This window comes from Vicia villosa, unplaced genomic scaffold (genome assembly GCF_029867415.1).
Source record: "Vicia villosa cultivar HV-30 ecotype Madison, WI unplaced genomic scaffold, Vvil1.0 ctg.002932F_1_1, whole genome shotgun sequence".
NCBI classification, from domain to species: Eukaryota; Viridiplantae; Streptophyta; class Magnoliopsida; order Fabales; family Fabaceae; genus Vicia; species Vicia villosa.
The window spans coordinates 56,073-82,784 of NW_026706071.1; the positions used below are offsets into that span (position 1 = coordinate 56,073).

The 26,712-nt window shown below is 31.6% G+C and overlaps 1 long non-coding RNA gene and 1 pseudogene across 2 annotated transcripts; both read left to right on the forward strand.

Moving 5' to 3' along the window:
• The first annotated feature begins 15,114 nt into the window (after nt 1-15,114).
• Nucleotides 15,115-17,163, forward strand: LOC131640087 (uncharacterized). Of its 2 annotated transcripts, XR_009295151.1 has the most exons (4): nt 15,115-15,217; nt 15,288-16,443; nt 16,520-16,845; nt 16,974-17,163. It is a non-coding gene; the product is annotated as an uncharacterized LOC131640087 (long non-coding RNA). The 2 variants fall into 2 exon arrangements; XR_009295150.1 differs by having other exon boundaries at nt 15,288-16,845.
• Nucleotides 17,164-17,643: 480 nt separating this feature from the next.
• LOC131640088 (uncharacterized aarF domain-containing protein kinase At5g05200, chloroplastic-like) lies at nt 17,644-18,414 on the forward strand (annotated as a pseudogene).
• The last annotated feature ends 8,298 nt before the right edge of the window (nt 18,415-26,712 follow it).

The window sequence follows — 26,712 nt, forward strand, 5'->3', positions numbered from 1 at the left end:
GAAATGGAAATTGCATAGGATTAGAGTACCACATTATCTCAAGCAAAATTCATATACATTTTTATCATCAAAACTATGAATATTGATCAGAACAATTCTTGTTCTAACACAGAATGGTCTGAAGCTTCTTCCTCTTTTCTGTTTTTGGAATTAAGAGTTCTATGGTTGACTCTTCCAGTCTTGCTTGTTTAGCTTTTCTAAGCCTAGCGTGCAAAGATCTTTCAGGTTCTGCGTCAAAAGATAAATCAGCTGAGGACTTTCCTCGCATACAAAGATTAGAGCAGATTAGTTGAAATTAAACAAAATAACAAAAATAAAGCTGAAAATAAAATTTTAGTTGCCGAGCAACAAAATTTTAATTGAACTAAAAAAAACTCTATACTATGGCAGTCCCCGGCAACGGCGCCAAAAACTTGATCGGTAAAATAGCAAGTGTACTATTTTGCCTCTGTAGTAATAAAGGGAAATTTCTCTGAATATCGATCTCAAAGACTGCGTGATATTATAGAGTTAGTAGGAATTCAATTAAACAAAAAGCCTTGGGGTTTTTGGTTTGGAAATTATAATTGCAAATAAAAGTAAAACAAGTATTTGGCCAAATATGAGTAATCTGCCAGGGTAGGTGTGTGCATTAACATGTAACAATTCTGAACCCTTGTTTCATAAAAAAATTCAACTTATCAATTACCAGTTCTTAAGGGTGTTTGCTCCTAAGTCCTTAGTGGGCAAACCTTTGAACATTCAATCCTAATCCCAAAGTCCTTTGATATTAGTGATGAATTCAAGCATTATTATTATCAAGAATGTTCCGGTTACTATAGGGTATCCCTAGTCCTAGGTGATATCTACTATAGTATAATGGTATAAAAACCCTAACAATGGAGGTCAATCCTAATTGTCAGTCATAAATCAATCCAGTTGGTCCGACGAGGAAAGCATTAAAAACCTTATACCATTAAATTGAACGTGAAAGAGAAATATATTATTGAAATTCGGAATTCAAAATCATCACAAATGTTAATCAGGGACACCCCCTAGCATTGGGGGGTTTAGCTATTCATATCATCCAAAGAAATTACAAAGATATCAAATAAATACATTACAATAGAGATGATAAACTTTGATCTTCAATGGCTTCCGCTCATGAGAGTTCTCTGTTCTTCTCCAATTGCATAGGCTTCTTCTTTCAATACTCCAATTCTTCATGTGGCAAAAAGATCCCTCATTCATCTTGAAAACCCTCCTAAATAGTGCAGTCTCACTTAAGTTGGTTGGAAATCCCAAAAACACCCTTACAGGCTAACCACTAAACAAAATAGGAAAAATCACTGAAATCAGCGCCATCACCCAACATGGGCCGTGTTGAGCAACATGGGCACCCGTGTTGGCCCTCTGTCATTTATTTTTTATGTTCTAAGTCCCAGGCTTAGCAACGCGGGCCGTGTTGAGCAACACGGATACCCGTGTTGCACCACTGTTTTTCATTCTTTCCATGCTTCGCTCCCAGCTCTCCTCCTGACACGGTCCGTGTTGAGCAACACGGCCACCCGTGTCAGGCCTCCTAAAACATGCTTCTGAACTTCCTTCGAAACTCCGAGTTTTGCACTGATTTACTCCGGTTTCTCCATATGAGTCTGAAAACATTAAAACATACAACCAAAGCATAAACTGACGAATAATGAAATAAAACACTAATTAACATAACTTAAAGATACTTAAAAACAACGGTAAATATGTGTGTGAAAATCACAGATCAGAGGTGCTTGGGATGGTTATCTGCCTTAGATTGTGTTTACCTACAACACTAGTTTTCATTCGAGCATTGGTATGGCTCCGTTTGAGGCTTTGTATGGTAGGAGATGTAGGACGTCGTTGTGATGGTACGAAACTGGTGAGAGTGTTGTGATCGGACCATAAATTGTGCAACAGATTACGGAAAAGATTAAGATGATTCAAGAGAAGATGAAAGCTTCTTAGAGTCGTCAGAAGAGTTACCATGACAAGAGAAGGAAGACACTTGAGTTTCAAGAGGGGGATCATGTATTTATGAGGGTTACTCCTATGACGGGCATTGGCCGAGCGTTGAAGTCAAAGAAGTTGACACCGCGTTTTATTGGACCGTTTCAGATTTCAGAACGAGTAGGCGAAGTTTCCTATCCTATTGCTTTACCACTGATGCTTGCGAATTTGCATGATGTATTTCATGTGTCTCAGTGGAGGAAATACATTGCGGATCCGTCCCATGTGATCCAAGTAGACGATGTGCAGGTGAAAGACAACTTGATGGTTGAGGCTTTACCCGTGAGGATTGAAGATCGAAAGCTGAAGCAGTTACATGGCAAAGAGATAGCTTTGGTCAGAGTGGCTTGGGGAGGACCAGCTGATGGGAATGTCACCTAGGAGCTAGAAAGCCAGATGAAGGATTCCTATCCGGAACTCTTTACTTGAGGTATATTTTCGAGGACCAAAACTCTTTTAGTGGGGGAGAGTTGTACCACCCCATAAATTCTTATTTATTAATTTAATTGAAATTTTAGATTAATTAATTAATATCAGTATTTTAGTTGGGATTATTAGAGAATTATGGATTAAGGGCCATTGGGCCGGATGGTGTTAGTAATGTGAGGGTGCTAAGTGAGTAAGCCCATTACTAATTACTTTTATGTTTTCATAAAATAAAGGAAATAAGGAAAAAGAGTGAGAACATGAAAAGAAGGGAAGCTGAAGGAGAGAACTGAAGAACGTGAAAGAGGAACCAAAGAGGAAGAAGACCAAATCAATAACATGGCTAAGGTAAAGGGGGACTCTCCGATTAACTTCTCTTATCGTATCTTAAGTGATGATATTGATTAGGCATATTAGTTAGAGCAATTGGATTGTATGTTTAGGTTTTGGGTTTTGGGGAGATTTAGGTTGTTTTGTTGAATGGATGAAATTGATGAAATTGATGAATGATTTTAGAGTTAGATGACCTTTAAAATGTGTTATAATTGTGGTATGTTATGTTATTTGATGATGTTTTGATGTGGGAACCATTATGGTGCTATTTGGCTGAGATTGGGAGAGGAAAGATGTCAAAATTGCATAAAACAATTCTGTATCAGCGCAGCGTGCGTCGACCTATGAAAGTCATGCGTCGACCTATAGGTTCCCAAAAGGCCATCATGAGTCGACTCATAGGTCGACCTGATTAAACCCGAGGGGGACAGAAGGTTTTGTGCGTCGACCTATGGATCTTGTGCGTCGACCTACAGCATACAAATTTTTAACAAATTTTCCGAAGGCCATAACTTTCAAACCGTATGTCCGTTTTTAGTGGCGTTTCGAGCACGATGAACCTTATGAGATAATTTATGTGTATAAATGACGAAATGAGGTGTAACTCAAATTATTTTAAAACATGATTTTATTTCTTGATGAATGATGTATTGTACATATATGTGATGAGATGTGTTAATACATGCTATGTTTGAAGTAATAATCGTGTAATGATTTATGAAGTGTATGATGATGATAATTGGATGATATTTGAATGATGCTAATATATATTTAAACATACTTGATGATGATGATGATGGTATAAGTATGTTACATATGTTGCATTCATTCATAATCATTTGTTGAGGGCTGAATCCTGATGATGAGGGGATTCAGTGAAGGGCATAATATTGTTGTTAACCAAAAATCAGGATTTTTGACCATACTTTGACTATAGTTGACTTTTAGGTCAACTAGTCGACTGTGGATCATCTGAGCCATTGAATGAGCAATCCTTGGAATTGAGACTTGACTTTTTATCATGGAAATATCTTGAATCGTAATGAGCCATATGAGATCCATTGAGAACCTTGATTTATCAATTTATTTAGGAGAATGCCTTGAGTAAACCCTTGAGCCTTGAGCTATTGAAGATGAGATGAGGTGGACAAATTTTGGGGTATGACAACATCATTTCGAAGAAAATGAAACTATAAATACATACAAAGATTACTCTTTATCTTCAACCTCACAATCTATGCATACACACAAACAAACTACACATAATCATTTTTTTTTGTCGTCTAGATTCTGCTTGATAATGTCCAATTTAGGTTTGTGTACCAGATAAATTGGGTTGATAATCTTTGGGAGTTTAATCGGAAAATTGTGAGGGTTTATCCTCCAAGATCATGGTGTTGATTTGGGGGTTTTGACAAGATTTTTTCAATTCAGATTCGATCAAGAGAAAGCTTTGAAGAACGGGAGGTTCTTGCACAGGAGTAGCGTAAAACAATGAATCTATTGGAAATATTGGGTGAAAACAATTCACTATTTGGATTCAACCAAGTGAAAGCTTTGAAGAATGGTGGTTTCTTGCAAAGGAGTAGTGCGAGAGGATGAATCATATTGGAATTGTTGGGTGACTTGATCAAACTCAAATCAAGTGAAGAAAAGTGCTAGGATAAATATCAAACATAAGGTTTGTAGGGTTGGATTGCTACATTTCTCTTGTAAAACAAATTTTGCATAGTAAGATTGATTATCTCAATTCCTTTGAAATTGAGGGCAGACGTATATATAGCGAGGATGGTTGGTGAACTACCTAAAAAACTCCCCGTGTCCTCTCTCTATGTGTCCTCTCTCTCTTTCTCTACCTCTGTCTCTATCTCTTTACTTCTCTATTTTACGTTTAATCGCAAATTGTTGAATTCATTGATTGTGCGTTGATACATATAGAAAAATCCTTTGTATCAAACTTGAAATTTCTTTGTTGATTATATTACAATTCTTAAAATTATAATTAAGCCTTCATTTCAAAAAAATCAAGAAGGAAAATCTGAAATATCAAAGTGCACATCAAGTGTATGATAATTTGGATATTTGTGTTTTGTGTATCAATTGATTTCTTTGGAAATAGGTTATCATTGTGATCATAGTAAAACGACTGATTGAAAAAATATTGTATTGTGTTTTTATCATTATCTCTGTATTTTATTTGGTTTCTTACCCATATCCAAGTTTCTAATAATTAGTTCGGATTAGAAGATTTTGTTTGATCTAGGATTTCACTTCTGCTTGCCATAGTTTTTCCATGTTTCTAAAATAGTTTTTAAAAGTATGTTTTTAACTTGGGGATCTATTCACCCCCTCTAGATAAGTTGTAATCGTCTAACAAGTGATATCAAGAGCTCTGATTCATTAGGTGCATCAAAAACGCTTATTAGGTAGTGACTACCAAACCTAAAGGGGCATACAATAGAGCGCCTATTTTAATTAATGAAAACTATGGTTATTGGAAAGATTGTATGTGTATCCATATCACCTCGGTTGTTAAGGGAGTATGGAACACTATTATCAATGGTTCTAGTGAAATTACAATGACCAGTGATAATGGTGTTGTCGTACCTGAATCGGAAGCATAATGGGATGATAATGATAAGAAAAAGTGGTCTTACGATTGGAAAGCACAAAATATTCCCATATCCTCACTTGGTGTTAATGAATATTATCGTGTTTTTCATTATGAAACCAGAAAAGCTATATGGGGTGCATTACAAGCTAATCAATTTTCTTGTTGAATTGACAGGAAACACTTATGCTTTTTCAGAGAGATAGAAAGATTATAATTAGATTGAGATTTGAGAATTAGAAAGAACGCAGATTAATAAACTAGGGTAACGTTATGTGACTTTTGAGAATTAGAAATCTGACTTTTCAATGATTCTTGTTCCTTATATCATTATTTTAATTTTAGTGGTCAAATTAGACTCTTTAGTTGCTAAAATTATGGATATATGAATTGATTTTATATTAGGGGAATTAATTAATTTTATTCTACTCTACTACTTAAGGGAAATTACATTCATTTATTAATTTTGACTTTGTAATTCCCCTATAATTTTGTTAGCCAATATTTTTCCAAAAAAATTTCTAACAAGTATTTTCAGAATAGAAAACTCTATTTTAATAAATATATATATATATATATATATATATATATATATATATATATATATATATATATATATAGGTAAAAAAAATTGGTGCCCATTAAATTATGGTGCCCTGGGCTCCCGCCCCGCGAGTCCGTGCTCAGGGCCACTCCTGATAGGGTGTGCATTGACTTGACGTGATATGGGTTTTCGGAAACCTTTTTTCCACTCCGCACCGCACCACCTCGAAATCCAAATGATCGCATCATGTGTATTTGATGGCTTGTAAAATTAAATCATTTTATACAATTTTACTTGAAAATGGGATGCCCATACCACCTACATCACCGAAATGGGAGACTCATTCAACTTTAAATGTCGAGACGTGGCCGGATCATTTTGTTGAAAGGATGCACGAATTCAAAAGATTTAACAACATTGAAAAGGAATCTAATCCGGAAAGGTTCAAGAGGGAACCACCAATAGATTTATCCGGCGACACTTGTTTTGATTCATTTTGAATTTTTGAAGTGCAATGTACTCACTTTTTAAAATTGTAATATACTCACTTTTTAACATTGCAATATACTCACTATTTATATTATTTTGTTCTGGTTTAAAAATGTATCAGCGAAAGTTCCGGATATGTATCTACGAAAGGTTCTTAAGTTTGTAGTTCTAGATAATGTTTCGGAGAGATACCTCCGGAACCAATAAATATGGAGTCTTTCCATGGATATGGATACGGAAAGAAGTTTGACAAAAAATGGTTGGTCCATATTCACCTAGGTTTTCTATAAATTTGGGGTTTCTTATGTTGTCTTTCACACAAACACAAAAATATCTCAATATGATATCAACATCCGTTGGTATGTCGCAAGTGTCTCCTACTCTGACGGCAATAAATACCAGGGTGGACGTTCAAACTCAACAATTACACCTCGCTCGATGATATCATTGACGAAATCCACTATCACCTACCTTACGGAGACAAACGAAATGTTGTGAAGCTCGAGTATCGTTCACCTTCAATTGACACTTAAGGGAATATTGTTTACAACAACTTTGAGCTCAAGAATCGAGAGGATGTTTTGGCGATGTGGCGAACGTATTTCAGTTTCAAAGAGAAAATCTCGCTCGAGTCGGTAACGACGGTATGAAGAACGGCCGAGCAAATCTTAGAGATGTGCAAGTGTCCACCAGGATATTGAAATGTAGTATTTAATTTTCTGTTGAAGTCATCAATGTAATTCCGATTTTATTTTATGAATGTTGATTTTATCACTGTAATGTTGATTTTCTGGTATTCTGTTTCTGGGTTTCTTCCGTAAATATGCATACGGACATATTCTGTAAATGTAGCTCCGGAAAATTTTAATGTTAAGTAAAAATAAGTGCGTTTAGAGATACATCTTCAGAAACAAATGTGTATTTTTTGAATAGCACATGATGCCTAAGAACCCCATAGATTAGGATAAGAAACTCCCATAAATATACATGTGTCTATAAGTATACATTTCAACAGAATAAGAAATTACTCCTTTTATCTTATCAAAAGTGTTTAATTTACATTTTTTTAAGTCTCAAACTAAATGTTGTTCTACAATACGAATACAAATGAATTGGTCTAATTTAGAATCATTCGATAAATTTTCATCTTCTATATCTCAAAGATATATAAAGAGAGATAAATAACCGACCAAGTCCTTAAATTTACTAAAGTATTTATAAAAATTTATTGACGTGATTTTTTTAAAATTTTTGCCTTTTATAAATATTGAATATATGACCTAATAATTGCAAGAGGACACCATCAACCACTAGGCTATTTACTTTTGTTGTCTTAATTCTTGCATTAGGTGTATATATTATAATAATTTCTGAAAACATGTTTACTAAATATTTATTTAGGTTATTATGTTTTAATATATGTTTTATTAACTAATATATTAACTAATTTATTTTTTAATATATTAGTTAATTATTATTAACTTATTAATTAATATATTAGTTAATTAAATTATAAAATAAATTAATTATTATATTAGTTAATTAAATTATAAGATATATTAGTTAAAATATAATAATTATATTATAGCTATTAGTTAGTATTAGTTAACATTATTATTAGTCAATATTGTTACAATTAATATTTACTTTACTGTTAAACATAATTAAATTATAAAATATAAACTAAATTAAATTAAAGTTAATTAAATTATAAAATATAAAAAAATTAAACTAAACAAAATTAAATTAAACTAAATTAATATAAACAAAATTATTATAAACTAAATTAATTTTATTTTAATTTAAATTAGTTTAATTTGGTTTTAATTTAGTTTTAATTTGGTTTGTTTTTAATTACATAAACTAATTTAAAAAATATTGAACCAAATTGATTTTGTCATGTTTTATAGACTATGTTTTATAAAAAATAATTTAAAAAATACTGAACCAAATTAATTTAGTCTTGTTTTATAGGCTATATTTTAAAAAAAATAAAATTGCTTTTAAACTAATGTAATAAACTAATTTAATAAATTAATTTAAACTATTTTATTAACGTTATGTTTAATTAGTAATCTAAATAATTAAAGTTATTTGAATATTATCATTTTGAAATATCAATGGTATTTAATATTTTTTGAATATTTACGTTACAATAGTTTAAATATTAATGTTAAATATGCAATTCATGTAATAAATATTTAGTAAACATGTTTTCAGAAATTATTATAATATATACACTTAATGCAAGAATTAAAACAACAAAAGCGTATAGGCTAATGGTTGGTGGTGCCCTTTGCAATTACTATGTCATGTGTTCAATACTCATGGCAGATAAAAATTTTAATATGGGCACAATAGATTTTTGATGTCATTACACTACAACTTGAACATTTTAGTAACTAACAAATTAACCATCCATTTTTATCAAAGAAGCTAACATGTGTCACGAGTCACTCTCTTTTCGCCGCTCTCTCTTCCATCTCTTCCCAGTTTCTGTTTTACTTATTCTCTTTAGACAATTTGTACACTTGCAGGTTTGAAGTTTATTTCTGTTTTTCAGATTCCTTATCAACCCATGAAAAAAATTTTAAGCCTCCAAGCTCAGTTTACAATGAGTTTAAGCCTCCAATTTGCAGGTAACTTGACCAAGCTCAGTTCACAATGAGTTTAAGCCTCCAATTTGTAAACTATGAAAATGAAGAAGATGCACGGCTATGAAAAATTAGGATTTTGGTTAACAATAGGTTTAAACCTCCGATTTTGTTGTTTTCTATGTTTTCTCTCTTTACAACATGAGAATCAAAAGAAGGTGGAATTCAATGTTGCAGTTTATATGACAAATCAAGGTAAAATCTAATTTAAAGTATTGTACACTTGCAATTTATATGGCCATTTTATTGACCAAGCTCAATTTTTGAGTAAGACTGCTCAATAATGGAAAAGAGTTGCAGGAGTTTGAAGTTTTTTTTCTTGGAATTATGTAGCAGTAAGAAAAAAATTATCAATAACAACTAATAATTTTTAAGGAGAAAAAAGTGACCTGTAAGGTCATTAATAAGGAGAAAAAAGTGACCATCTTTTATAACTGCGAATATTTTTAACAGAACAACTCAGTGTCATCCCTCATAAATTATCCAAGTATTATGCTTTCAAGACAAAAAAAAAATTGCAACTTTTGCCATTGGCATTTCCTCTAGCCAATTCACATGTTTTCTGTCAAGTTTCAGGTTTATGCATCTTTGTGAGGACCTTTGCATACACATTTGACATGGGAAGCGGTTTTGTAAACGCTGCCGCATTATTAAACTCGAGATTTCTTTTCGATTCAAGTAAGCCACTTAATGAACTTCTAAGTCTTTTCATTATATTTATAATGTCTATAAGCTTATTTGAATTGTGTATATGGCATGTATTTCTTTGTAGATTATGATGATTACATGTCTTTTCTATGCAGAAATGGTCTTTTGTCTATCTATTATAACTTATAATATTTTATTGTTTCAACAGTACAATATATGAATATGAGTTACACCTTCAGGCCATATCAGTATTCCCGTTATTTGTAGCGTCTAAAGCAATTTATATGACATGCCTTTATGGATTGTTCAGTAGCCATCTAAAGCAAGCCGAGATAAGAGTCACAATATAATCAATGGTTGGTTTAGTGTTGCAACTGCAAGCTCCATATGTGTGTTTCAATGGTTGGTTTACGTGAAAATATTGAAGCTAGAAAACTAAGCTTCTACAGCAACATGATTTTTCTGCTGTGATTTTACTAATACAATGCTTTTCCAAACACATACAAACTCAATTTTTTAGTAAATGTTGGAGCTAAATGGTATGACATGAGTGCAGCTCCGTTATTAATCGTAGACTGTCTTGTGACTTTATAAAAGAACATAGTTAACTTTGATTTTACATGATATATTGTGAACAGGTAGTGAATGCAATTCTTCAAAATTGACATTTGATGGTGTTGATACAATGGGTGAGAGGCCAGCTGAGAAGGTATTTTGGTAGTAGCAATTTGACCCTTATAGTCTCTCGTACTTTCCTGAACTTTAAATTAATGTCGGAAATGATTTATGTTGTTGACCTTGTGATAACTCATTCACAAATGAATGATTGAATCTCCTGTTTTAAACTTAATTGATGTTTATCTAGGTACTATCTGTTGTTAGTCACATGGCAGGGATGCAGAAGATCTCCTTTTTGCACATTCTTTGGGAGGCTTCGTGATAAGATCTGCCATTGCAAGACTTTATGAATACTCTTCAACATCAGAAGCTGAAGTTACTATTTGCAACTGCAAAGAGGAGACAAAATGTACAAAGAATTGCATTGAACAGAATTATGAAGCCCGAATCGGTGGTTTAGAGCCAATGAACATTAGAACCTATGCAACGCCTCATCTAGGTTCAAAAGGACATAAACAGATAGATTTAAGTTCTATACGGTTACGAACAGTGTTGTTGTGTCAAGCTACAACATCATGGATATATCATTTACCTAATTTTCCTTTTGACTTTCATTAGTCATCTAGTGAGTTAAAATCTATTGTGGTATTAATAAGATACAATCTTTTTCTCTTTTTTATTCTCTACCTGAAGGAAAACATACACTTAAGACCCAAGCACCTTCCCACTAAACCAATCCTCTCGGGTTTCTATTACGTTAACTTATTATATGGTATTGCAAATGATTTTTATTAGTTGATAAATAAGACAATTAAATTAGACAAATTATTAACTATCACTAACATAGAACTTTTTATAAATATAACTATACAATTAAATTTAAATCTTAATTCAAAACAATTAAATTAATTTAAAAAATAAATTTAAATTATGCAAAACCAATCAAAATCAATCTTAAATAAAAATTATTTTGTTTATATTATTTAATTGGGCTTAGTTGCAGTGTTTTTGTTGTTTTGTTAACATGTAACTAATGTTTATTAAAATTAAAAGTTAAAACATGTAGTTATTTTTTGTAACTTTCTTTCTTCTGAATTACTGTTGTACAGGGCCATTAATCTAGAATTGCTGAAGAGATGAAATATCTATTTTTATTTTTAATATTGTAATAATTGGAATTATTTTCATTTATATTTGTAAGTTAATTTATTTAATTTTGTATTTATATTTAAAATTAAAAATAATAAGTTAACACAATACAACACTGTATTCGTAGACATAATGTGCATACGTTTTTCATGTGTTTATCAAAATAATTTTTAATAAAATTAATAATTTATTTATCTCACGGGTCACTGTCAACATAATATTTATTTTTCCTTTAATTAATTATTATCTTAATTTAAGAGACAAAATTTTAATTTTTAATTACTATTTTAATTAATTATTACCTCATATCTTCTTGGAATTTTCACATGTGACTATACCTTTAATGATTTTTCTCAATTTTATTTACTCTTTAATTTATTTTGACCCATGTCCCTTTCTTTTAATTGTTGTTTGGCCGTCAATTATTTAATTCAATACTTGATTATATTTTGCTATTGTGTTCTTGACTTATCTTAAAAAAAATCATTATTTTAACTTAGAATCTAATTTCTATACTACTAATATCTTATTAGTAAAAAAAAATTTAAAATGATTAATTTCCATTTTATATATTTAATTTGGTCAAATTTCGTATCGTTCAAAAAATACTATACCACAAATAATACACCCGGGCGACAACACAGGTTTCGGACTAGTTTATATAAAAAATTATAATAATAAAACTCAAAATTGATCAATTAATTTTGTTGAAATAAAGAATGCTAATGTTAAAGAATATAGAAATTAATATATAATTTATTAATTTTTATGTAAATAAATATACATGCTGTCTAGAAACTTTTCAACTGAATAAAAAATTACTCTATCTCATTTGTATTTTTTTCTCAAAATAAATGTTATTTTCCATTAATAATTTTTTTAAAGTATAATTTTCTAGTGGTTTATGGGTGGAAAAGAGTTTAATTGATATACACGGTCAGTGTAAAAATTTTTACACCTTCATTACATCATGAACATCCAATTGTATTATTTTAAAAGAAGTTAAAATAAAAGTCAAACTTTTTATACTTATCAATAGTTGTAATTTACTGACGGTGTAAAAAATTTTTACAATATCAGTGTATTTCAATTAAATTGGTGGAAAAAGAGACTTCCAACATTGATTCATGCATGTTGAGCCGAATTCAACGAAGGATGTGTGTTTGATATATTGAATCGTGTTATTGCTACTTATCACATTTATTTTGCTATGTCCCACCAAAGTGCAAAAACAACTGAACAACAGAATTACTCCTTCCTCTCTACATCACCCCGTCGTCTCCCCACCATTTATACCCTTTTCTTCATCATTATTCTCCCCACCCCATTATTCTCAGCCATTAGTTCTGGGCCAGTTTATTTCAGCTTTAAAAAAATGGATTTTTTGTATTTTTGAAAATAGATTTTTTAAAACCGTTTTTCAAAATACTACAAATTTTTTTATATTCGTCTTTTCTAAAATAAAACACTTAATTTGACATCCTATAACATAAACATACATAATTGAAGACCAAAACTTGGTCAAAATCATAATTTTTTTAAAAAGTTGTATTTCAAAAATGATTTTTATGAAAATCTATTTGAAATAGCTTCAAAATTAAGTGATTATTTGAAATTTTGATATCCAAATTTTCATTTGAAGCTTTTATAAAAAATTTCTTTGTAAAAATTTTTTTCACAAAATTTGGTAACACTATAAAAATCATTTTTAAGAAAAGCCAAAACAAACGGACCCTATATATGATTGAGATTTTTTTTAATTGTAAGTATCTAGTAATTAAAACTTCTAAATATATACACATTCCTTCACACTTTTTAATGTATCACCACAAATACTCTATTCATTAATTAGTTTTGGTAGATGTGTTGATGTGCCTTTTGTTATGAAATTTTAGTTTTTCTCATAAGTTAATAAATTTTAAGATTTTCGGCAAAGAATGTTTTTACAGTTATTTTCCCAATCAAATTTAAAAAATAAAAGAAATTATCTTTTAACATTAATGAAAATATTAACAAATTAAAATAGTTAATCGGGCAGGAATAATCTGTCAATTCTTTTGTAGCAACATTCACATATATTGATCCGTAGATAAATTTGCAAGTAAATCTCAAAGTAAGTCCTTAATAATTTATAGATTACTTTTCATAGTTTCTAGATAAAGATGGCAAACGGACCCAAATCTATGGAGGTCTATCTGTACCCGAATTCAAATCAACGGGTGAAAATTTGAGTTAATTGAATTTGAATTCGGGTTCGGATGTCATCCGATATTTCGAGTGCGGGTTTGGATAGTGTGAAACCCGCATCCAAAACTCGAAATCACACCCGCTTATATATATAAATATATATATATATATATATATATATATATATATATATATATATATATATATATATATATATATATATATATATATATATATATATATATAGGGCATATCACATGAGAATGACATATTTATATGAGAATGTGAGAATGAATCTGAACCATTGAATTTTAAAATAAATGGTGGAGATTATGGGTGAATCTTTTTTTTCTCTCTCCTACATCATTTATTTCAAAATCTATGAGAAAGAAAAAAAAGATTCACATATAATCTCCACCATTTATTTTAAAATTCAATGGTTCAGATTCATTCTCACATTCTCATATAAATATGTCATTCTCATATGATATGTCCTATATATATATATATATATATATATATATATATATATATTTATATATATATATATATATATATATATATATATATATATATTGTGGAAAGTTGTAGGAGAAATGTATTTTATTGCGGGTTCGAGTTCGGGTGTCGATTTGGATAGTTTGGAACCCGCACCCGACCCGTTGCCATCCCTATTTCTTGATCATTGGCTTTTATATCTCAATTTTTTTTTGAGATTTCTCCTATGCTCAACAATTTTTTGGATTTAACTAATTATTTTTATAAAAATAGAAAATTATGCGCTTATAGTTATAATATACATAATTTATATAATTATAAATTAAAAATCATAACCAACATATATCGATATATTGAAAATTGAAATTCACAAGACAATTTATTTGAAGATTTCTTGAGAGATACTTTTCTGAAAGATACCTAAATTTGAAAAAAAATATATATATATATATTTAATGCTCCTTTCAACTTATTAGAGTTTGGAAGCAACTTCTTCCAAATCAAAATTTTGTGATTTAAAATTTTGGATTAAATATGTTTTTTATTTTTATAAATATTTTAAATTTTATTTTAAATTTGTATTAAAAAATAATATATTTTAGTCCCTACAAAATTTTTATAAGTACAATTTTAGTTCATATTATTTTCTAAAAATTTGGATACTGTTTAGTTAAACTTTTCTCTTTCTCTCATGACTATTGTCCTTCTTCTTCCTCTTCATTAACCTTCTTTCTCTTCCTCAAGCTTCATTCTTTCTTTCTCTCTCCCTTTTCTCTTTCTCATGACTACTGTCATTCTTCTTCCTTTTCATTAACCTTCTTCCTCTTCCTCAAGCTTCATTCTAACACAACATTATCACCATGATCCGGTATGGTTTGTTTGCTCAACCTATGGAATTTGTGACTTCTATGTTGTTTATTAACAAGACTATTTTTTCCAGATCCAACACTTCCATGGTATGGTTTTGATTTTGTTGCCTGTGGTGGTCGGAGTTGAATCGCATACGACAAAGAAGACGCTGATTATCCTCAGATTTTAGAGGTTCGACTTTTACTTTATTTTTTTACATTAATTTCAAAATCTCTTTATCCTTCAGTTTTACCCTTTTCAGATCTGTAATCGTTCAATCGCAGCAATCCAGAGCGATTCGGTGACAATGAACCTGTTTGCTGATGATATCATGATGTTGATTTTGAACCGTTGATGGTTATTGCTAAGGGTTATGGTCGTGAGATTGATGATGATGTTGGTGAAGCTCAAAGTCACAGCAAATCGGTGAGATCTTTCTTGTTTTTCGTATTTTGAGTTCTATAATCTCTCTTCTTCTCTCAATATTTTATGAAGGGTCTGTGTAAAAAATGAGGAAGATGATGATGTAATAGGGTTTCATGAACGTTAATGTTGTATCCCATTTACGGAATCTGAACTGCGTTCTTTTTCTTTCTTCTCATTGTTTTTGGAAAATTTGTTACATGAGGATGATGATGATGGAATTTTAGGGTTTTGATTTTGTATTCTACTGCAGTGAAAAAATGTGAATCAACTGTTAACTTATTCTTTTTATCTTTATTGTGAATCAAAGTTTATTTGTGATTTGTAGTAAAGATTAGGCCCATGATTATTCGATGAAACTGTATGAGGGTTGAGGCCTTTAACTCGCTAACATGATTTGAATCATTCCCCTTAAAAATTCTGATTCCTTCACATAAACCCTAATGATGAATTAAGAATCTTCTTTAGACTTCCTATTCATATTCATGTTTCTTCTATTAATATCATGTCTTGGTTTGTATCCATCTATTTTTATTACTGTTTTTGATCTTCTCCTTCAAATGCAGGTCATTATATTTTGTTTACCGTTAATTTTTTGTTGATTTATCAATATAATTTGTGCGACATGTCCGATAGTATTGTTATTTGCTAATGGTTTTTCTCACCGTAGGTTTTCAAGAACTCTCGGCTGACTTAGTTGAGACAGCAGCTGCATACTGCCAGTTAATTGTTGTTTCCAAGTAAGTTTCTACTGAATTTACATGTCATTGCTTGTCATTGTCAGCTTGCAAATGCAGGTAGTTTTATTCGATTGATATGTGGCATGTTTTAATAATGATGTATGCGCCCTGTTTGTGTATTCATCGGCATAAATGAACGTGTTCCGTATAATGCTCCTGTTACCGAATTCTCTTATGGGCAGATCGTGACTGGATATTTTTCTCTTTAAACTGGAAGATTGTAACTTGGAGTTCCAAAGAAACTTACTGCACCTGGTGTGTGTATACTTTTGAAATAATTTGTTATGAAACTGGTGCTACAATTGATAACTATATGTATGATGTAAAACAGGTCAAAGGAATGTTCCTATAAAAGAATATCACGAGAGTTGAATGAATGGCAGAAGAATGCAACAGCTGAGGAAATGTTTCTCGCCTCATACGGGATGGAGAAGTTTTCTAAATTCAATTATTGATCAAATTAATTATTGTGCTTCGATTATAAAATATTCATTGAGAATGAAAGCTATAATGTTTCAGAATTTTTGTTTGTTCGATAATGTTTTGCTGATGTTTTGTATTTATGCAGGCTAATCAACTTGCTTTCGTCATAAGCGTGGCGACAGTCACGCTGTCGCAGAAAAAAATTTCTTCCTCCCAATTTTTCTATTCCGCTTGGTTAGAAACCTGGAATGCATGTACAATTGCCTATTGATATACCATTTAAGCCTCCACCTAGGGGAGACCTGGGGATCCTGTGGCATTGATTCCTATTGACTCACTTCCTCTTATTAACTTACTTTCAGTAGTAAGATTCGAGGAACCAAAAATACCCCTTCAAATTCCTCAACCCAAGAATCAAGAAGTTATTCAAGTGTAGCAGGTTAATTTGGATCTCGAAGGAACTTATAGTAATGATTAAAGTGGTGATGAGGCAAGCTATGGTGACGAAGATTGACAAGTCCAGAAAACTTATCTTCTCATATTTATCGAATGTACAAGTGAGATTTTGTTTATAAAGTTTTCCTATTAATAAATAGTTGGAAATACATGATCTATGTGAATTCACGGTGTTGCTTTTCCCTCTTGTAATTTGCTCATTCTGCACGTGTGATACTTATGTTATTTGCCTACGTCTATGTTTAAGATGATAAGGTCCTATCGATTGTTTAATAAACATTGAGTTTCAAATGTTTGTTGTCTGGGTTTTAAATGGCTACTGTATGGGGTCATATAGACAAACACACTGTTTTAAATGCTTCTTTTGGTTCTGAAGTAACTATGTCTGGGGTTATATCTTCATGTGGTTGTTTTCTGAAGATAAGATAATATTGTTTTCTTCAAGATATCGTAGTCTACAAACTGTTATAGGTACGGACACTCACTAGCCTTTTAGAATACTCTGATGTTTGTATAGATACCGTGTACATTTACAGTCGATATCTATATTCTGAAAAACAAATTTCAACCTACAGGAATTGTTGGTGGTATATCTCGAAAAACATGGGCTGCTATGGAAGTCTTCTTAGGATCGATTGCCATTGAAGATTATGACTCGATGGCAACTTCCTTAATTCAAATGGGTGCCACAAGCAACGATGTTAATGCTAATGCCTTTTCCAGAGATTTGGGGAAAGTATTATCATTAATTCAAGCATCTGTATTGTATCACACATAAACTCTATTGTCAATTATATGTGTGACAGCGAGTACGTAGGTAAATGTTTGTGTATGCTAATTTGGGGAGCATTTGTCATCTTTGAACATTAACTTAACCTAAACCCATTTGGTTATTGCTTACATTCTGCATTTGTGCCTGTTATTCAAGTGCAGTAGTTGGACACTAAAGTCGTTGTAGCGGCGATAAATGGAACATCCATAAATCCAGCAGCTATCTTTGCTAAAGTAGTTGTCGATGAGAGGCAGATGAATACAAGACAACAATTACTCAAATTTATATCGAAAGGAAAGCAACTTCGATACCGACATTAAAAGATATGTCATTTCAATTCATTGTGGTAGCTAAAGATAAGTGATACATTTCTGTTATTGCTTATATTGTCCTTACAGAGTTGTAGTTTATAGTTCCTATGACCAATCATTAGTTGTACTTGAGCACTCAATACCCGATGTAGGATATTCGGCCTTTGATTGTCAGTTTGTATGTCTGCTTGTCATTCGTGTTCAAGATTGAATTAAAAATTATTGATTTCTAATGCTATGATGGGAGTCAATTTGTTGACACTGCTAAGCTTAAATCACACATTTTAGAATGTTACAGACTTTCTGTTTTGTATTTTCATCTATGGATCTTTGTAATAGAAATCTAGACTACATGTTTTATTACTTTGATCTTGATCCTATCTACTTGGGTTTCATCAATTTTTTTAGGGTACTTGCTTCAGTTGTATCTGGGGTGAGTGATGGATATTGTATCAGGTTCCTTGTGGTACTGAAATGGATCAAAAGCCTCTCGGATGTCGTAAAAAATTGAATATTATAAACCTTTATGTCGGCATGCCTTAAGTAGCAAGTTACTATTTGTTACTGATTTGCTTTGCTGCAAGTATTTACATTCCCAAACATAGATACGTTGGAGTATGTGTAATTGGGTGAAGCTAGAGGATGTTAATTTGGTAAAAGATATATTTTTTGTATGCATAGGTTGTGGTTCAAACATTATATTATTAGGGTAGACAAAGTTGGTGTTGCCACTAAAAGCCATTCTTCCCATCAAAATGTATATTGCTTCTGTTAGATGAAATGCATCCCAAAAATCATGTTGGTTTCTATTAGGACAGGGAGTTTACATAGGCAGACAAGTAATTTGATGTTTTATCACATATGATATTATTTGTTTTATCGTTAATTAATTATATAAAAATGATTTTATTTTTCTTAATTACATACACCTTTATGACTCAATGTTATCTGGAAAATTTGGAATATAAACATACACCTTTACTATCCAGATTTAATGTCAATTTAAGACATTACAATTATATGATCAACTACTCAACTCACGTTCAATACCAACTATAATTACTAGAGGCTGTCTATATTTTATTTTTCTGATCACAACCTTTTTGGGCCTTTTTTTTTTCCTTATAGACCAATTTTTTCCAACTATTTTCAATACAATATCAATATTTCACATTTGTTTCAATTCTCATGACAAAATGGTAACTTATCTGCGGTCCACACCAAAACCCGTGCAACTGCATTGACTCTCATTTCAAAGGTGAAATGTCCAAACATTATTAGTGATTATCAACATATAGCTTGCGGTAATGTCATGTATAAAATTCCAAGGGTCAAATCCTCTTCCTAAAATAGATCATAGTAAATATTTCAATTATTCTTATTATTTCCTATATATTAAAAAAGTGTTTTTTTTAATATATTTTTAATATTGTATGGCACAAATTTTAATTTTAATTATAGTAAATTTTAATCTTTAAATTTAAAGAATATTGATTGATGATGGTGAGAACATACTCTTTAACATGTTTTATATATTGTTGGATAAATTTGTGTAGAGTTGGATGAAATTTATCTAATGATTTAAGAGTATGTTTAAAGTAGTTTAGAAGAATATTTTCTATACATTCAATTATTATTTTTTTTACGGGTATCAGACGTTTTTCTATACATTCAATTATTATTTTTTCACGGGTACCAGACATTTTTCTATACATTCAATTATCATTTTTTTCACGGGTACCAGACATTTTTCTATACATTCAATTATCATTTTTTTCACGGGTACCAGACATTTTTCTTAATTGTTATTTTCTCATGGGCACCAGACATTTTTCTATATATTCAATTATCATTTTTCACAGGTACTAGATATTTTTCTATACATTTAATAATTATTTTGTTCACGAATGCTAGACATTTTTCTATTAAAAATATAGATCTGAAACAAATGCGCGTCCCATACCAGAACCCGTGCAAACGCACGGGTTTGTTACTGGTTGATATATTGAAAATTGAAATTCACAAGACAATTTATTTGAAGATTTCTTGAGAGATACTTTTCTGAAGGACACCTAAATTTGAAAAAAAATATATATATTTAATGTTCATTTCAACTTATTAGAGTTTGGAAGCAACTTCTTCCAAATCAAAATTTTGTGATTTAAAATTTTGGGTTAAATATGTTTTTTATTTTTATGAATATTTTTAATTTGTATTAAAAAATAATATATTTTAGTCCCTACAAAATTTTTATAAGTACAATTTTAGTTCATATTATTTTCTAAAAATTTGGATATTGTTTAGTTATCCTTTAATTTTTAAATTTTTAAATAATTTTTTTCATATATATTTAGAATTCTTTAAAATACTTATCTATCAAATTTTAGAATTTTTAAAATGAGAAGAATTAAATATAAATTTTTTTATATTTTAAAAGGTAATGATAAAATTAATGAAAATCTTGACTTAGAAATTAAATTTTGAGTTTATTTTTTGCAAAGAACTTTTTAAAATATTCTAAACATGTTTACAAAATAATCATTTAAAAATACACATTGGTTTAACAGTGAAAATTAAAATTACGTGCATAATAATTTTGTAGGAGTCAAAACATATCCTTTTATATTATAGAGATCAAAAATAAAATTTAATATTTTATAGGAGGCAAAAATATATTTAACCCTAAAATTTTAAAATTTTATATCTGAAACTTATAAATTCAATTCACTTAAAAAGTGGTGATATTTTAAATTTCAATTGGTAAAATTTAAGACTTTAATGTGTTGATTATAAGTGTTTTAAATTAACTCAAAGTGTTAAAATTCTAAATTCTTGAATTTAATCTAAGTGTTGCAATTTTAATAAAAAATTATTTAATTAATTGTATATTTGTTTGACAATTTTTTAAAAAGTATCTCTTATATATTAATCAGATGATCCTATATAAATCCATTCATTAAATAAATTTGGGTTAATTTGATTTTATTCCATGGAGGAAGAAAAATCTATTGGTGAGCCATGAAAAGCAGAGTTTGTTGCAGTGGATCTGAGCTTATGATATGTTGGAGAGAGAGAGAGAGAGAGAGAGAGAGAGAGAGAGAGAGAGAGAGAGAGAGAGAATCTGCAAGACTATTACATCAACACTCAAGTCAATAAGAAAGTGAAAAGTGATGTGTGAAATTGAAATGAATTTGAATACCTCAAAATAATGTGTCTTCCTTCTTAAATAAGAGAAACAATTCATAATAGAAAGTGTGGAGTGAAGTATGGATCGCAGTCATCCTTCAGATTGATCTGGAAGGTCAGTAAAGCTCTTGTGGCAGAATCTTCTATTTTCATGGAAAAGGTATACATGCCCCACACACTTAATTGTTTCCATTGCATCATTGGGCCTCGTTTTGGATCTTGCGAATGACCTAAAATAGTTACCCCTCAAGCCATTGTCTTTGCTTTACACGATGAGGATTTGCCATACATGCTCTAACCCAAGCATAGGATCTAGGGACGTGAAAGCATTTGATGGGACATATGTAACACCCTAAAACTCCGAAAATATTTTTGAAAAAGATAAACAATCATTTATTCAAAAACAGGTGTTACATGTAACACACTGAAAATCTAGATTAATTATTTAATTAGTTATTGAATTAATTTAGCATGTTATATGAGTCTTGATGAAGTATTTATTGTTTTGGTGATGATATGTGATGCTTTGGTGATTTATGTGATGTCCATGCGTGTTATGAGGATTATTGAGATTTAAGAGCATTTTAGAATAATTAGAATAATTAGTTGGGATTAATTTAATTAGTAAAATAGAATAATATTGGTGTTTGATATGATAAGGGCAAGATAGTCAACTCAAGGGGCTAAGTGAGGGAAATAAGATAAAAGCCATATTAGGGGTCCAAGGGTTAAATAAGGAAGAGTGTATGTTAGAGTTCATTCTGTGCAATTGTGAGATTTTTGGAAGAATGCTATGAAGATAAGTTTGGGCACAAGGAAGAACTCAAAGAGAAATTTGTAGAACGCGAAGAGGAATTGGAATGAAGATCCAAATCTAAGGTAAGAGGAGTTTACATTGATTATTATAATTGGCTTAAGTGTTAGATAATGGTAGGATTGTTTTTGGGGTTTTCAATTATGATGAATAGATGATGATGTGAGGTATTGATGAGAATAAATGATGTTTTAGTTTGGGCACAGGGAAGAACTCAAAGAGAAATTTGTAGAACGCGGAGAGTAATTGGAATGAAGCTCCAAATCTAAGGTAAGAGGAGTTTATATTGATTATTATAATTGACTTAAGTGTTAGATAATGGTAGGATTATTTTTGGGGTTTTCGATTATGATGAATAGATGATGATGTGAGGAATTGATGAGAATAGATGATGTTTTATGTCAATGGATTGTAAATAATTATACATATAATATGGAATATATTGTATTAGTGGTATAAGATGAAACTTGATGATTAGATTATGTTTTATAGCCCATAACATGAAGAAATCGTAGCTTTTGGGACTGATTTTATACAGAAAATCGCAACAGGAAAACCATGTTTGCATAGATTCGCAGAGCTGATCGACTCGCTCACCGGGAGAACGAGCTCGCCCAAGACGCTTCAGGCAAAAGAGAAGGCGAGTGGAGGCAGAGGCTACTGGCTTCAGTCGTCGGGCGAATATATCCCTTCGCCGGGCGAATGTTGCCTGAACCAGAAAAATTTGTAAAATTCATAACTTGAGTTTCAGGACTCCGATTGACGTGTCGTTTGAAGCGTTGTGAAGCTAGAGTAGTAATTTATAACTTAGTAAAATAAAATGAACCATAGGACTCATATTTCTAAGAGTCATATTATGATGAGATGATGACGCTTAGTGATTATGTACTAAAAAGCGTGGTTTCTATCGTGAATTGAGTTAACTATGCCTTGTTGTGAAATATGATGTTTGTTTTTCTAAAGATCTTGATGTTATGATGTGCGTATTATGAAGCTTGTGATGAGGTAAGATGAACATGATGAATGATGATGCGTTTTGACTAGTCGTGGTCGTGTCTTTGTGTGTTGTTGTGCATCATGCATTCATAGCATTTGGTAGGACGATAGTCCAATGATATTTTGCAGGATGAGGAATCCAAGGAAGTTTGTAGAACATTAGGTCCAGTGATGGCCTTAATCTCATAGTGTGGATTAAGTGAAAAAACGGTGATGTGCTCCGGTTCCAAGCGAGAATCGATCGTATTGGTGGGGATCTTTGGAGATGACGATGACTAAGTCATTAGTGATGTTTCGGTACCACATGCATGAGACTTATTTAGTTGCATTTCATTATTTGTGGCGTTACACAATATTTGAATTAAGTGATATGTTTGATGAATTCTTGAATTGTGGTGCTTTGATGTGAGGGATTAATGATTGCAGTTATACTATAGATGTAGTAAATGATGTCATGATGTTGTTGTTGTCCCTATGCCATGACTACTGTATCTATTACTTTTTATTTTTATAATGATTGTGATTTACTCACCCTTTCTGCTTGAAAATGTTTCCTCAAAACGTGGGTAACTTGTTGGTGATCAAGATTAGTACATGAAGCTTAAGAGGTAGCTTCAAAGTGTGGTTGTTTAGTTTCTGTTGAGCCTAGTGGGTCTTGCTCTGATATGTAACATCAGGGCTGGTGTTAGCTGGAGATTTTGACAATCAGAGACGAAGTATCTTAAACTGTATGCTTCGAAGGAAAAATGGAGAAATGGTTGTGTAAGGCTATTTCAAATTTCTTTGTATGAAAGGTTTTTCTCTATGTCGAGTTGGAGCTTAAGCTGAAATGTTCTAGAAGTTTAAAAATAATAATTTAGGATAATTCGAGATATTTCAAAGATATATATTTCGACAAGTCACGTTGGTCGTGTTCTAGAACTTTGAGCGGGAAGGTTTGAATTTCAAAGTGATTCGTTTTAGCCAGAGGGACGCGTGGAAGCCTCAGAGAATCGAATCACATGCAAAGGGGCAACATGGCATTTCGTTAGAAAAAGACCGTTAGAGTCGAATTAGTATAAATAGGGGTCTTAATGTTAGAATTCAGTGGTGTTCAATTTGTACAAAATCACTCAAAAAAAACTCAAGTACCAGCGTATGAAAAAGAGTTTGCTGAGAATGTATGTATGAGAAACATCAATATTACTTTCAATGTTTTTTTATTTTATCAATACTGTTCCTTTAAATATTCCTTTCGATTTTCCTTTACATTTCAGTCAAATTCTTTAAGTTTCATTTCCTTTCGCATGTATGTTACTTTCCTTTAAAATTTAACTCGAATCTTTCATTCCAGTCATTTAGATTCTGTAATCAAAGACATTTAATTTACATATAACCACAACCTTTATAGAAATCTTCAATACTTTTGTAAAAAAAAGTAGGTTCAAAAGATGAATTCAAATATAACATCGCTTAGACACATGTCCTAGGATCAATCTAGTCGATCCTGTAAGTTACCAAATACGTAGAATTTGGAAGACTAACGGTTGTTTACTAGAAATCACTGTAAACAAATTGGCACACCTGGTGGGACCGTGTCGAAGTGTTTTTATCACATATTTTTTGTTTTTCTTGAAACTTGGGTCTTTTGTTGTTCTCTTGTGAGTGCGTCTTCGCCATTATTGTATAAACCTTGGGAGTGGTAAGATAGCCAACAATAACCAACCAATACCCAAAAGAAAATATACCAGAAAGATGGTTAATACTACCAGCGCTGGGGGGAACAAAATCCTCCACAAGGATCAGGCACAGTCGTTGCAAGTTCGACGAATGTATTGACTACAATTCTGGGTTCACAGGCCATGTCCACATCCACATGATCTATGACCACAAAATAGTTATATACCTACATCCACAGGGTCCATGCCCATAAATAATTCAATAACCATGCCTCTCGATGTGAGTACAACGGATATCCTGTCGAACACTTAAGGTGGTCCAATCTTGACATATATTGGGAACCAAGTCCAAACTACTACCCCTCGGCCACCAGGATTCGAAACTTTTAGGCCTTAGAGGGAACAATCCCAATATGGAATGTCATCCACTTTCATGTCAGGATTACATAATATTACGTCCACATATACACAGTCCACTATGATAACCTTTTCGCCAATACAAAATTCTGGTTCTGGTATGAACAATGTGGGTCGAAGTACCCAGAACCAAGGATTGTCAACCCAATTACCTATGCTTACAAAAAATAATTAGGCAGCCTTTAAGCAACAAATGGATGCTAGTAACCATGACATGGTATGAGTCCTTGCCAGAGAAATGAATACCATCTTCTCCCCGTTAATTCAAAATGTTAATAGAACTAACCAAGAAAATACCCAAACCTATCAGCAAATGTCAGCGTAAATGGCGTGAATAGTAGATTTCTTGGGAGCCCCTGAAGCACCTGCTCGATGTAGGCGAAACCAAGCAGTAATACAGGAGGAATAATCGACCATTAATCAAGTTCTACCACCCAGGCAGGAGGCTATCGAAGGGGACATGGGGGTAAGGGTAGAATAGTAGGGAATTCAACATGAAAATCCTGAACAATAACCCAGGAGAGTAATGATGGTGAATAGAAATCAGGATGTGGACGAAGTAGTCCATAAGGTTAGGAAAGATAATGTGTTGGTGGAGAAAAATTTAACCACCATGATCGAAAGAATCATGGCACAAAATGGCTTAAACACAAGCCTTAGAAGGCCAAATTATACCTCCCCTTTGATAGAGTATATTCTGCAGACTAAATTACCAAGGGGTTGTAAAGTCCCCAAATTCACAAAATTCTCAGGAGACACTAGTGAATCTACTGTCGAACATGTAGCCAGATATTTGACGGAGGCAGGGGATTTGGAAAATAGTGAAAATCTAAGGATATATTTCCCTAGTTCATTAACAAAAAATGCTTTTACGTGATTCACTACACTGCCACCAAATTCTCTAGATGCATGGCCTCGATTGGAGAGATTGTTCTATGAATAATTCTACATGGGACAAACCAAAATAAGTCTCAAAGAATTATCCAGCATTCTTCTATTGAAATCCATATGCTTTACAGTAATGCGTGAACACGAATTAGTAGAAATGGCCACTGGTGGGCTAGATTATTCTATTCGAAAGAAACTAGATACCCAATATCTCAGAGATATGGCCCAATTAGAAGATAGAGTTTGACAGGTCGAACGATTGAAAGCTGAAAAGGCTAGAGCAAATAAAAATTATAAAAAAGAAAGTGTAGCTTATGTCGAGGCCGAAGAAGAAGAAACAGAAATCTTCAATGATTCATATGGCTTCGAAGAATTCGAAGTAGATTTGGATGAATTGAAAGAAGCACCCCCATATTATAGTAAATTGCTCACACCATCGAATGGCAAAAATCTTGTCGAGACAGAGAAAAATGATAAATTCCCTAAGAAAACCTACACATTTGATGCCACCAAATGTGATGAAATTTTTGATTTATTTGTAAAATATGGTCAAATGATAGTGCCTCCTAATACTAAAATTCTCCCATTAGAACAACGAAAGAA